The sequence below is a fragment of the Sciurus vulgaris genome (genome assembly GCF_902686455.1).
Source record: "Sciurus vulgaris genome assembly, chromosome: 4".
Lineage (NCBI taxonomy): Eukaryota > Metazoa > Chordata > Mammalia > Rodentia > Sciuridae > Sciurus > Sciurus vulgaris.
The window spans coordinates 73,149,259-73,163,367 of record NC_136464.1 but is presented as its reverse complement, the minus strand read 5'-3'; positions in this window follow the sequence as shown (position 1 = coordinate 73,163,367).

Below are 14,109 nucleotides of genomic sequence, written 5' to 3'. Positions count from 1 at the left end.
TTTCTCCTTTATTTGGCTATTCCTTTAGGCTAGTTCCTCCCATTGCTGATTTGCATTGTTGTTTTCCATCTCTTCCTCATGGAATATTTTGATGAGAATATTCTGTTATGCTGGCTTTCTTTTTGTAAATTCTTTTAGCTTTTGTTTATCATGGAAGGGTTTTATTTTGTTGTCAAATCTGAAAGTAAGTTTTGCTGGGTATAAGATTCTTGGTTGGCATCTGTTTTCTTTCAGGGCTTGGTAAATGTTGTTCCAGACCCTTCTAGCTTTTAGGGTCCGGATTGAAAAATCTGCTGATATTCTTATTGGTTTCCCCCTGAATGTAATTTGATTCTTTTCTCTCACGGCCTTTAAAATTCTGTCTTTATTTTGTATGTTAGGTATTTTCATAATAATGTGTCTTGGTGTGGGTCTGTTTTTATTTTGTATATTTGGAGTCCTATAAGCCTCTTGTACTTGGTTTTCCATTTCATTCTTCAGATTTGGGAAATTTTCTGATATTATTTCATTGAATAGATTGTTCATTCCTTTGGTTTGTTTCTCTAAGCCTTCCTCAATCCCAATAATTTTTAAATTTGGCCTTTTCATGATATCCCATAGTTCTTGTAGATTCTGTTCATGAATTCTTACCATCTTCTCTGTTTGGTCAATTCTGTTTTCAAGATTAACTATTTTGTCTTCAGTGTCTAAGGTTCTGTCTTCCAGGTGTTCTATCCTATTGGTTATGCTTTCTATGGAGTTTTTAACTTGGTTTATTGTTTCCTTCATTTCAAGGATTTCTGGTTTTTTTTTTTTTTTTTTTCCCGGTATCTCTAAGTCTTTATTGAAATGATCTCTTGCTTCCCGCATTTGCTCTTTTAACTGTTTTTTGGTGCGATCATTTAATTCCTGCATTTGCTCTGTCATCTCTTTGTTCAATGTCTGCATTTGCTCTTTCATCTCCTCGTTTGCTTCCCTGATTGTTTTAATTATGTACATTCTGAACTCCCTTTCTGACATTTCTTCTGCTGTGATGTCATTGTGTTTTATTGATATAGTATCTAGGTTTGTTTGGGACATTTTCTTCCCTTGTTTTCTCATATTGGTCAGATGTCAGTGGCACTCTGAGATATTGGAGATTTTCTCTATGTAGTGTTCATGTAGATTTCCAATATATCCCCTCCCAGCCTTCAGTAGCCTGAAGTCCTGGAGGAAGTTGATAATGCAGTGCTTCTGAAGAAAGCTGCCCCTAGCCTGCTACTGGGTCCGGGGTTCTGTGTGGAAATCATCTTACTGGGCGGTCCTGCTCCTAGAAGCTGGCTATAACCAGGGCCTTACCCTGCCTGAGGGAGCCAGGCTGCTTGGTCAAGCCTCTCCTTGTCCTGCCTTCCTCCCAGAAGCCACCTGTGGGCTGGGGCCAGCTGCTGGGTCCGGGGCTTGGGGTTGGCTCTCTGCAGAAAAGCTCTCACTGGGCATGCCTGCTCTGAGACCCTGGCTGTGGACTGGGCTTGCCATGGGAGGGAGCTGGGCTGCTTGGGGAAGTCTCTTGCTGCCCTGTCCTGGTTCAAGAAGCCGCCTGCAGGCAGGGCCCGCCATTGGGTTCAGGGCTTGGGGTTGGCTCTGTGCGGAAAAGGTCTCACTGTGTGGGCCTGCTCCTAGAAGCTGTCTGTCGATCGCGCCTGCTGCTGGAGAGAGCAGGGCTGCTTGGGGAAGACTTTTGTTGCCCTGCCCTGCTCTGAGGAGCTGCCCCCTGTCTGGGCCTGCCGCTAGGGCCAAGCTTCACCTGGTGGGAGAGACTCACCCTGCAGCTCTATGTTGGTCTGAGTCTCTCAACACCTCCCCTTCTTGATTCCTAAGTTCTGGATTGTGGGGAGATGCAGTCACCCTCTAGTCCCCTGTCTTGGATTGCTCCATGTTCTAGGTTTTAATCCCCTCTCTGCAGAGGTTTCAGTAACTTGAGTTTGACATTGAAGTCTACAGGCATTTATTGAGCACATATCATAAAGAAAATATGTGCCTGATGCTGGCAGGGAAAAATAAGAATGCAGATAAGAAAAAAAGACCTACTGTAAAGATGTTTATAAAACTAGAAGATAGAACTGGAAGAAAAAAATGGTTTTGCACACTTTTGCTTTCACATAGATAATTATAATTATGCAAATTGTAAAGAGATCATGAATCCTACTCTTTCAATAAGTTGGGTAGACTAAAACATTAGTTGTTTCCTTTTTTTTTTTTCCATCCCAGAACTAATGGCATAAAATTATGGGCCCATTATACTGTAATTTTCATCCCTTACTGTTTATCTAGTTCTGTGTTAAAAACTTGACACGTTACTTCAGGCTTTTCTAATGTTCCCTTGATCTCTCTTCCTTTTTAGTATTGACCCTGTTGCCAGGGTTGAAAACCTTAGAATCAAACTGTGCCAATTGGATGCACTTATAAGAGATTTAGAAGGTAGAGGAGAAACAGAAGCTATCTTTCTGCTTCTGCAAGCCAAGGTATAGAACAGCCTGGTAGATACATATTTTTTCAGTGCCCTCTGGTATTGGTGGAAATTAACCCTCTCACAGCTGCAGACACCTTTGACAATCATATTCCATTTCCAGGAAAGTTCAAGGGATAAATTTGAAAGCTGAGTAGTGCTTTCTTTGAATTTTGTTCCTTTATTTCTTACAATAATTTGTAAGTACTTAATTACTTTCCTTCACATATCCTGCAAGATTTTTTATTTTCCAAACCCTACTATCACATAAACAATGCTTTGTCCCCAGAATATAGACTTGCTTGTGCCATATTTAGACTCAGTCATATATACTGACTGAGGGATTTCTCTAACTCTAAGAGAAGAGAATTTGAGAAATATACACTTAAGTTTTGGCAGATTGATAAGAAATAATTAACATTAAGTGACAATTTTCCATAGACAAAATACCTCAAAAACAACATAAGTTGATAAAAAGAATAATATTCAAATTGACTCTTTCATATTTAGGCAACTATATAGAGATATTTGCTTTTATTTAAAGTTTATTCAAATTTATATAAAATTTTAAAAAATGCTTGGAAGCAAATATTTCACAGATAATAAAATAAATCAATTTTTCATTTAGGTTAAAGAAAAATAATTATTTTTCATAGTAAGTATACAGTTTTGCTGGACTTTAGACATTGTATCTATCGATTCTTTCAATCTGTTCTGCCAACAAAATGCTTTGATGATATTAGTTTAATTTGTATTTAAATAAAGATGCTAGAAGTAAATCTTAGAGTGTTACATATATTCTCAAACAGAAGTGAGACATATATTTACAAACAGAATTTGTTTTTATTTTATAGAGATACAAGTTAAACTTTAATACCTACAATGTTCTGTGTGTGATCTTGTTTTTATTTATGTTAACATGAATGTGTACAACAGGCAATTTCATTTATACCCATAAGGAGCTCAAAGATTATTTTCAAACTCCTCATAATCTCATTCTACAGCCTGATTCACTAAGCTCAAAGAAGCACATTATAGTACATGTGGTAATGGTTGTGATACAAATTATTTGACAACTAGGTCATATCATTGTAGCAATGTGGATATGCTCTATTTTAGCACATATCCTGAATGTATAGTTCCATCAAAATAATAAATGGCAGTAATGTAAGAACATGTGTTGTAAATGGGGCATTTGAGCAAATCATTTCACAATAATTTTGCTGGATATTGCAGTAAAGGGAACAAGAAGTTCACACATGCTCTTTCTTGTAAACATTTACAATGAGGTGATTAAAGGATCATTTGCTTTTTATGTCTGCCATTTCATCATTCGAGAAATTGTACACTAACTTTTAGCAGCAAATGATTATGGTACAGAAGGTAATTTTTCTATGGTAAACGTAATCGTTTAGTTTTGGGTTGAAAAAATAGATCGCAGCCACTAATCTGAGGTATGTATATCAAGTCAAACTTTGCAATATTATTGTAAAAGATCTAAATGTGTTAGAAACGATGTAGCTTTATTTAATGTTCTAAGAAGCAACTTCAATTTTTGAGCTAAATGTATGGTTTTGACCATTTTTTTTTTTTACCAAACAGTAAAAACTGTAAATATACAACACAAAAGTAAATATTTAAAAGTCCTTTTACTGGACCTAATAAATTATGTACTATTTATATGAATTGTTGGGATACAAATTACAATAGGTTGCTAACTCTATCAGATTTTAAAGTTTAATATGGTGTAGTAAGTTCTTTCTTCTTCAATAAAACAGCAAAACTCAGAGTTAAAACTGTATGGGTACATGCTCAAAGATTAGAATGTAAGCCCTTACTAAAGTTGAAGGCCAAAGTAAGTTCTCTTACAGATAATGCTCAGTTGGAATCAGACGTGAAGGAAGGAATTGCCCAGAGCTGAAAAGATGGTCCAAATCAATCAGATGGGAATTGGCATTCTCACTGAAAATTTATGATGGACATATTTGGCCAAGGTCTCAGGTTTGAGCATCAGTATAATATACACCATTATTGCAGAGTAAAAGGGATGATATAACTGCCTCAGGTTTCAAATCATAGATACTCAACTAAATTCAGTTGAGGTCAGTTTTTAAATACAGCCTATTTGTTTTATTAAGAACAGAAAAATTTTGCAAGGTTGGCATGTTATTGATGGTGGAAAAATAAATGAAATGACCTTGCTTTAGAGTTACTTTCTCTGAAAAGACTTGATAAACACATCCTAGACCTGGTCTATGAAGAAGATCATAGTTTGGTTTACTAGTGTTAATGTATATATAATCTAGTTTGGCAGTTGATATCTATCTTCCAAGAGTTCTTTCTGAAGTACAAGATCTAACAAAGAAGCCATGGACTAGTCTTTCAAATGACAATGGTCCTATGAGTTTTAATTATTCTTTGAAATCTTTAATCCAGTTCTAGCTTATTTGAACTTCCTCTGATAGCTTCTGCCCTTTCTTCACATTCTTTTCTGGAATCTCATTCTATAGAAGAGCTGTGACTTTCTGCAGGTAGTAGTGGCTTACTATTTAACTTGCAGTATTGAATAGGTTACAGACTTGACCTTCTCTGTCCTTAGGTTAGCATCAGGTAGGGCTATTCCCTAAGTGCTTTTATTTGCTTGTTTGTTTTCTGTTGATTTTGGTACTAGGGATTGCACCCATGGATGCTTTAGCACTGAGCTACAACCCCAGCTGTTTTTTTGTTTGTTTGTTTGTTTTGTTTTGTTCTGTTTTTTAGACATAGTCTCATTAAATTGCCTAGGGCTTCACTAAATTGCTGAAGCTGGCCTTCAACTTAAGGTCCTCCAGCCTCAGTGTCCCTGGATGTGGAATTACATACAGGCACCACCATGCCCAGCCCTCCAAGTGTTTTAACAGTATCATCTAGAGAACTTGTAATATTTCCACTATAGTCTAGCTTTCAATTATTTTCATACTTTGTTCTCAAATTGACTTTGAAGTTTTCCACTGTTATTTTTTGCCATGCCTCATTAGTGTTTGCTTCAACCACCTCAGACCCTTAATTTAAGTATTTTTGATCTCTTTCTCCAAAAGTTGTCATTACTCTTTGATTACCTACTTGCAGTCTAGAATCATATTACAGAGTTCATTTTTTTAAATTGTTAGGAGTGCTTTAAGGAAAAAAATATTAAATATGAGACAGTAGAAAAATGAAGAAAATTTAGTCCTACTTTTGGTGCTTAGGATCATATTTTGTATCTATTACATCACTTATCATGTATTTTTGACTAAAGTAATTTATTTAGACATGTTATGAAGATTTAACTTCACATGGTCTGAAACAGCCTATTTCTACCAACATATCTATATCCCTTTTAGATATTTTTATTCTACAATTATTACTCAATTCACTGATAGTCTTTTTTTCCTTCTACTGAGTAGTATTTTTAGACCCCACAAGAGGCAATTGAGGTACTTCCTTTCCGGGAAATTTCCAGCTGACTTTTGGGACTTTACTGAAGCACAAAAATACTGCACTTCTCACTTCCCTGGTGGATTCCAACTCTGTGTCCACAGGTGGATCCCTAGTCCTTGAAACCACATATGAAACTACATCTGCAACTGTGAAAAAGTGGAAGGATAATCAAGCTGAAAAACTTGAGACCCCAGAAATCCTAGGGCAGAAGTACAGAAGCCAGTGTGGCAGTGTGGCCTAAATCCAGAGTCCTAATTTTCTTAAACTCATTGATTAATGATCAAAGAGGAAAAAAAAGACAATAGGTACATCAATATGGAGTATTAGTGTCCCAATAAGCCAAAAGAAATCTGGAAATGAAAATAAACAATTAAAAAATGAGAGGAAATAAATAGAAAACAAAGCATAATGTGCTGAACCTAAATTTAGAAGCATTAGTATTTACTTTAAATGCAAATTGTCTAAACATACTGGCATGAAAGCAGACACTGTTTAATTGGATAAAAAAGAACTGACAATAATATGGTATACAAAAACTCACTTCATATATAATGGAACAAATAGATTATAAGAAGAAAGGAGGAAATGGGCTATTAAAACACTAATCAAAAAGCTGGAGTGGCTCTATTTATATTAGGCAGATTAGACTTCAGAACAAAGAAAATGACCAGGAATAAAGAGACCTATTATATAGTGATGAAAGAGTCAGTTTGCCAAGAAGACAGTCTTCTGAAATGAGTATGTGCCTATAAACAGAGCCACAGAATGCATTAAAACACGGACAGAAATGAAGGCAGCGATATTATCATCCATAATTTTAGAGATTTCCCCATTCCTCTCTCAGAGATAGAACATTAGCAAGACATGGAATTACTAAACTACAATCACCAATCTGGACCTGATGTCTATGTAACACTGTACCCACCAAGGCAGAACATTCCCTACAAATGCTCCTGGAGTATTCACCAAAGTAAACAATATCCTATATTGCATAATAATCTGTGACAAATTTAAAAATGATTAAAATCATAGAATGATCTCTGATCATTATAGAAATAAATAACAGAATATCTATATACAGTTATTTGACAATTAAATAGCATACTTCTATATAATATATGGTCAAAAAATGAAGTCTCAAGGACTGAGAATATAACTCAGTGGTAAAATCCTCCCTAGTACAAAATAAAAATCTCAAGGGAAATTAAGAATTCTTTGAACTGCACAGAAAATGACAGGATGGCATTTTTTGTCAATTAAAAATTAAATTAAAAATCTGAAGCATAAACATAGGGCACCTCTTAAAAACATTTGTTTAAAAACAATAAATAAAGTACAGTCAGTTGCACAAGTTTCCAATGTGCCAATTTATACAGAAGTATCAAAGAAAATATGAAATAAAATATTTTATTGTGAAAACACATTGTTCAGTGTTAAAAATAAACCAAGGGTTTATGCTTGTATAACCAGAAATGGAAGATAAATTGTCCACTACTATGGCGAATCTTCAGTTTTGATCATATAAGACATTTTTATTTTGCCTGGTAAGGAGTCAAAGTTTCAGTACAACAAACCTCACTGAGTCATACAACTGAACTGCTACATCTCCTTCTGTGCTTTTGCCCCAGGCAGAACATAGCTTCTCCTCTAAATATGTGCTGACTGTGCTTATTACAGATTGGTTTTAATAACTGCAGGGTTACTAACATACACATGTTAAAAACATTTTAGATTACTAGATCTCTTGTCTGCCTTGACAATTCTGAAGCCTTAATAGATTACCAAAACAAAATGTGAAATAGACACGATTGTTTAAGATAAAGTGTGAATATCAAGAGAGATTTCTTCCACAGTGGTTTTAGGCTCTGCTTTTAGGGACCTGGGATACTTATTCAACTTTGCCCTTAGAAACAATATATAGAGGTGTCTGTGACACTAAGTTGCTATCTATCTGGGTAACCACATAGTTATTGACTCATTTTGTGGATTTACACCAAACTTGTAGGATAAAACTTGAATTTGAAATAGTAATTTTAAGGGAAATTATCACTTTATCATGGCAGTAAACATAGACTTCATTGTCCAAATGTAGCTATAAACATAACATAGACATACATCTTAAAAATTTTAGTTTTATATATCCAAATGAAGGATAATCATCCTTCATTTTTAATAATCATTAAAAATCTATTGATAATTTGTAAATCTGATGTATTTATTGTCCTTATACTGTCACCATGCAACATCATATTTCTCTTAATCAGAAGAGGAATTCTGAGAAACAAAAAGTGCAGTCTTTGGGTTAGTTTAGGAAAAGTACCTAAATACAGAGCTATTTCTCTTGGCTGTGGCTTTAGTGTGAATCAGGGTATAAGACGGCTGCCCATGTAGTGGTTTGTCCGATGCTAGCTAACTGGATTTAACTAGCAAATCATAATTGCAGTTAACACCCTTTTTCTAAGCATGCAGATCCAATTTTCATTTACATTAGAAAATTCTTATAAATTTAGTACAGGGATTTTTCCATTATGGTTCGTATAGTCAGATGGTGAAAATACAGCCTGCTTTGGAGTATTTACCCATGATGTTTCCAAAAGAATCATGGTGCAGAGCTATATTTGGTGCTGTGATTAAATTTTAAAATGTCCCCTGGTTGAAGAGTGTCCTCATCTTTCCAAATGACCAGCCTATGCTCATTGTAGGACACAGGTTGAGGAGGTCCAGTAATACTCAGATATTGTAAGCAAAATAACATGAGAATGACTGTATTTAGAGAATCCAGAAATTGTTAAAAATTTTTATAAAATTAAAAATAAAATGTAATTCTCAAGAGTCCAGTTTTAAAAAAAGTAATTATATTAAGATTTTTTCTTCTGATTTGGGGAAGCCCTGATACTGATAAAAGTTTAGAAATATAAATTAAATTGCTTGAAAATGTTTCTATATGACTACAATATAGCAATATCTCATCCCAATGATTAAACATTTCAACGATAGGCTGTTCTGTTAAAGTCACATACAGGTAATGTTAAAAACTTACTGGTTCCTCATTCATGTATGTTTAACTGTTTATTAAATGTGTTAATTAGTTAAATAACCAGATTTTTTTATATTGATGTAACAGAATCTAATTATTTTATGGAACTAACAGTAAGATTCCTAATAATTCCTTGATTGATTCATTTTTTAAGAAAATGTTTCCTGAACAAGGCATGATGCTTGGCTGCAGGTATACAACAGTGAACAATCCATCTACCTTTTTCTTTCCCTTTCTTACCATATGATTAAAGAGAGAAGGAAACATTGCATTATGATATTAGGGTATTTTCCTGGCTCAGCCAACTGTCCAGGAGTGAAGAAGAGTACATGAGGGAAATGATATTGCATCAAGATCCAAATAGTGCTGGGCCCATGTGCACAGCCAGAGGAGAAAAAGAATGTTCTGGGAAACAGGATAAGCTGTTTTCATAAAAAATTTCACTGGACAAGTTTACATCTCTCTCTCTCTCTCTCTCTCTCTCTCTCTCTCTCTCTTACTCAGTAACATAGAAAAGATTAAATTGAAGAAGAATATTATAGTTGAATAATGTCTTCCAGTAATTTCTAGACAAAGTCCAGGAGCATGGACTGTGAGAGAGGTGCTGAATAACTAGAAGAAGTATATTAATATGTTTCAATACTATATAAGAGAGAGAAAGGGTGAGCACGTTGAGCCTTTAAGTATTTACTAATTTATCACCAATGAACATAATTCTAACTTAAGGGGGAAATGTGTCAGGCTGGGAAGCATCAATTATGAAAGATACAATAGAAAAACAACAAAGTAAAAGAAAAGAAATTAGGTCTCTTAGGCATCAATTTGCATCAGGGTGAATCACAGAGATTCTATAGATTTTGAGCTGGGAAATTTGAAAAACAAAAGACCTGGAAAAGAAGAAAAGAAATGTTTTGTAAAAGACCTTATTGGGTGTTTGTTGAGCTTTTTGGGTAAATTATTATTTTTCTTTGTTTATTAATTTTAAACAAAGAACTAATGAAAACTAATAAAAAGAGATATCAAAATAACACTTGAAATATGACAATGTTGCACATATAATTTACAGTACAAAGTACCATGGAATATTTGAATGTATTTTGCATTTTGGTGTAGAATACGAAAGCAGAATATTACACTTTGCTTAAAGTTTTCACATATTCTATTCATATAGCTTCTCTGATTCTTTTTCTTCTTTCTGAATAGGGAATAAAAGACCAAATATTAAATATTTCTGTTCATTTTTGAATATTTTAAACTGATTTATTTAATGTGAAGTTTTTGCTAAAGAAAGTATGAGCATGTCTTTACCATTTATGGGTTGACTAGAGAAATTATTGAAATCCAAATGACTTTGTTATATTTTTATTATAGAAAACAAGACAAATTGGAGGATATCATGCTAAGTGAGATAAGCCAATCTCAAAAAACTAAAGGACGAATGATCTCGCTGATAAGTGGATGAGGACATATAAGGGGCGGGTAGGAGGGGTTAGCTTTAGGGTTAGGGTTAGGTTTAGGGTTAGGGATAAGGAGGGTGGTAAGAATGGAGGAAGGAAGGACTGTATAGAGGGGAAAAGAGGGGTGGGAGGGGTGGGGGGGAAGGGAAAAAAATAACAGAATGAATCAAACAACATTGCCCTATGTAAATTTATGATTTTTAATTAAAATAAATAAATTAAAAAAGAAAAGATAAAACTTTTTACATTAACTATATACTGAATATTTTGTCAATTATAATAAATTAGAAAAAAAAAACATAAACCACTCCAAAAAAAAAAAAAAAAAAAAAAAAAAAAAAAAACAAGACAGCCTAAATATTTTCCTAAGATATTTCTTGATTTTTTTTTTTAACCCCTCTGGAACCAACTTTCAAAACTTAGTGATCTGAAAGTAATTCACTTTTCAATCTCATGCCCAAGACTTTTAATCATATGTATTATTTTCAGTATCATAATAGTCAGATTGCCAGTGTTTACTTTAAGAGTACAACATAAGTATATTGGCTTTGCCAATACATTTTCTTGGATTGCAGTTCTATAGTCTAAGTTGTTTTTCACTCTGGAATAACAAAATATGGAGAAACAGAAAGTAACTATGGAGTGGTAGTGTGATTTGATAGTAATGAGTCAAAGAATCCAAGGACTGAAAGAACCCTTCGATTCTTCACAGGCCAGCTTCCTACCACAGCCTAGGCCAATTCCCAGACAGCTAAAGTGAATGACTACCTATTGCACATATAATATGGAGCTATAACAAGAGGAGCATATTCTCACAATTCTTGGGAATGTGTAGTCATATCTGTATCAGAATTCTATCATTGAAGATTACTCCAATCTTCAGGCAGCATCCTTGCATAACATTAAATATATTTTAACAGAACTTTATTAACTATTTGAACTCTTATTGACATATAATAGATATACAATAATTACTTTGTTTATGGTAAGAGGATGCCTCTGTGTAAATAACAGATGATGTCAGATATGCGGGGACTACAAAGGAATAATCACTGCTTCTTTCTGACTTACATATTAAATTAAACAATTATTTAGGTAATAACAGATCCTTCTTTGCATTAAAAAGGAACCATAGATCCTCAAGGCATTAATTGCTTCATGAATTACTTTAGATTTTATTTAGTTTTAACTGTAACAACTATGTTTAAAGGATAAGAAACAAATAAAAAAAACAAGGATGCTGGGAAACAGGCTGAGGCTGCCTGCCTTTGACCACTAATCATTTGAAATGACACCTTGTGTGTTTTTTCTTCTCGCATCATTGGTTACTGAGCTCCGTTGCAAAGGAAAGAGTCTAACAATGAGTTAGTGAAATAATGGGACATAGAAATGGTAAAAGTTATGCAGTTTAGTCTACCTTTCGGGGGACATATTAGGACATAAAATACTAAAACCTAATTCCTGTGACAGCACTTGTAAAAATAAAAGAAAATATCGCATCATAAATCCAGAGCATCACCACTGACTGGAGCAGAAGGGATTCTGGACAGTTTAAGTTGGTTTAGTTACAAGGTTAAAAATGTAATCTTGTGACAAACAGTTCTATAATCAGGATTTACCTTCAGTGTCCTTCAGATAAAGAGCTTTGTGATAGAAAATTATACAGGCATTTCTCAAGCAACCTTAATGTCCACTGTATTTATTTCTTTTAATGCTTTGGCTGGGGAAGGGTTTAAAAGGATCTCTGGGAGGTAACATGTTTACATTTGAAAACCTAGAATTTCTCATTTGCTGGAGGCTGGCTATTACAGGTATAACAACTAAAAAATTTAAAAAAGTTTTCCTTGATCAAGTTTATATTTTTGATCTTGGGACTACATGTTTTGATAAATTATGTATTAATTTCTGCAGACTTAGGTGGCATTATTGTAATGGTTAAGTCAGGCTTGCCTAAACTAATTTGTTCTTGTGAATTTTTGTATATCACCATTTTTTATTTCATAACTGAAAAGATAGTCAAAATATATCTTGTTCTAATATAGATTATCAACATAAAATCTAATTAATTCTCTTGTCTTTTATGTTTTCATTTTTTCCTAGAACCAGAGAGCTAGGTAAAATATATTAAAAAATAAATCAACAACCCCAAAATGCTATCAGGGACATGGTTAGATTGTTAGATTTATTTTGTTTTCATTCTAATGATCATATCTAAAGGATAAGAAACAAAACTAAGAAAACCAAGATATTGGTTGCTAGATATTGCCAGTTGATGTGTTGGAAATACCTTAACTGGTTTAGTAACTTAACACCAGTCAGATTACATGTATTGAAATGAAAGCAACATGCTTTCTGTGGCAGACTGTATTTTTTAAAAATGATCACACCAATATTCTGCTTCTATTTCAGATGAAATATCAAGAGATTCCAGTATCTTGATTTCCAGATATTCTGAATTCCATAAAGTATCTCTGACAATTTACTTCAATCATGTGTTCAATGGTCACCTGGTTGGACTTCTATTACCTGGAACTGATCCATTTATGATCTACTTTATGCAAATGCCCCACAATAGGTTTATTTGTCCTATTTTGTACTCATTATCCACTCCTTTGCCTTATTTTTTTTTAATTCAAAGTGATAGTTTCCTACCCACTCTCCTATCAGTCTTCTATTTTTATTTATTCCATGATCTTTCAATTCCATGACCCATCAACTCATTACACTCTTACAAATATTCTCATTTTTCTAGCTCCATTATTTTTCTCCTCTGGAAAACCTCCAGTACTGTTTTGACTTAGCTGTCAACATTCTCTAAGCCTCTACTCAATTATTGAGTGAGGCATAAATATCCCCACCTTTATATAACAACACACTTAAATAATGTAACTTTACTTGGACCCTCAGCAATGCTAAATGAACTGGGCACAGTGGCCCACACCTGTAATCCCAATGGCTAGGGAGGCTAAGGCAGGGGGATTGTGAATTCAAAGCTAGTCTCAGCAACTTAGTGAGTCCCCAAGCAACTCAGTGAGACCCTGTCTCATGACAAAAAATAAAAAGGGCTAGGGATGTGGCTCAGTGGTTAAAGGCCGTTCGGTTCAATCCCTGTACCAAAAAACAAGCAAACAAACAAAACAAATAATCTTTTTATTATTATTATTATTCTTAATTTACACTCTCCTGGTCCCGAGGGAAGATTTCTCAAAATATTTTTACTTGTGCCATCTGTTTTATCAGTTTCACCTTATTATCTATCAGTGGATGACTTTACTTTGTACCTTGAGAGAAGAAAAATAGAAGTCATTTTATAAGAGCAATCTCAAATTCCTGCCAAAATCCTTTAAATTTACCTGAATCCACACACATCTACATCACCATATATGTTACAATCATTCATTTCCCTTTACATGATAACTTTTCTCATTTCTTTTAACTATCCGCAACTCACATTGTGGCATCTTCAGATAGCTCCAATTTCTATCACTCCCAGTCCCTATCTTTCTCTTTCTCTTCACAGCTAAGTGTCTTCCCCCCTAAAAATTCATTTCTACATACTCATATTCCTCTAACAAACTACAATGGGCTTTCCTACCGTCACCAAAAGATTATCGTTAGAATAGCAATCCCCTTGAAGATGTTTACATCCTAACACCTAATCTCCAGAACCATCAAAATATCACCTTAAATGG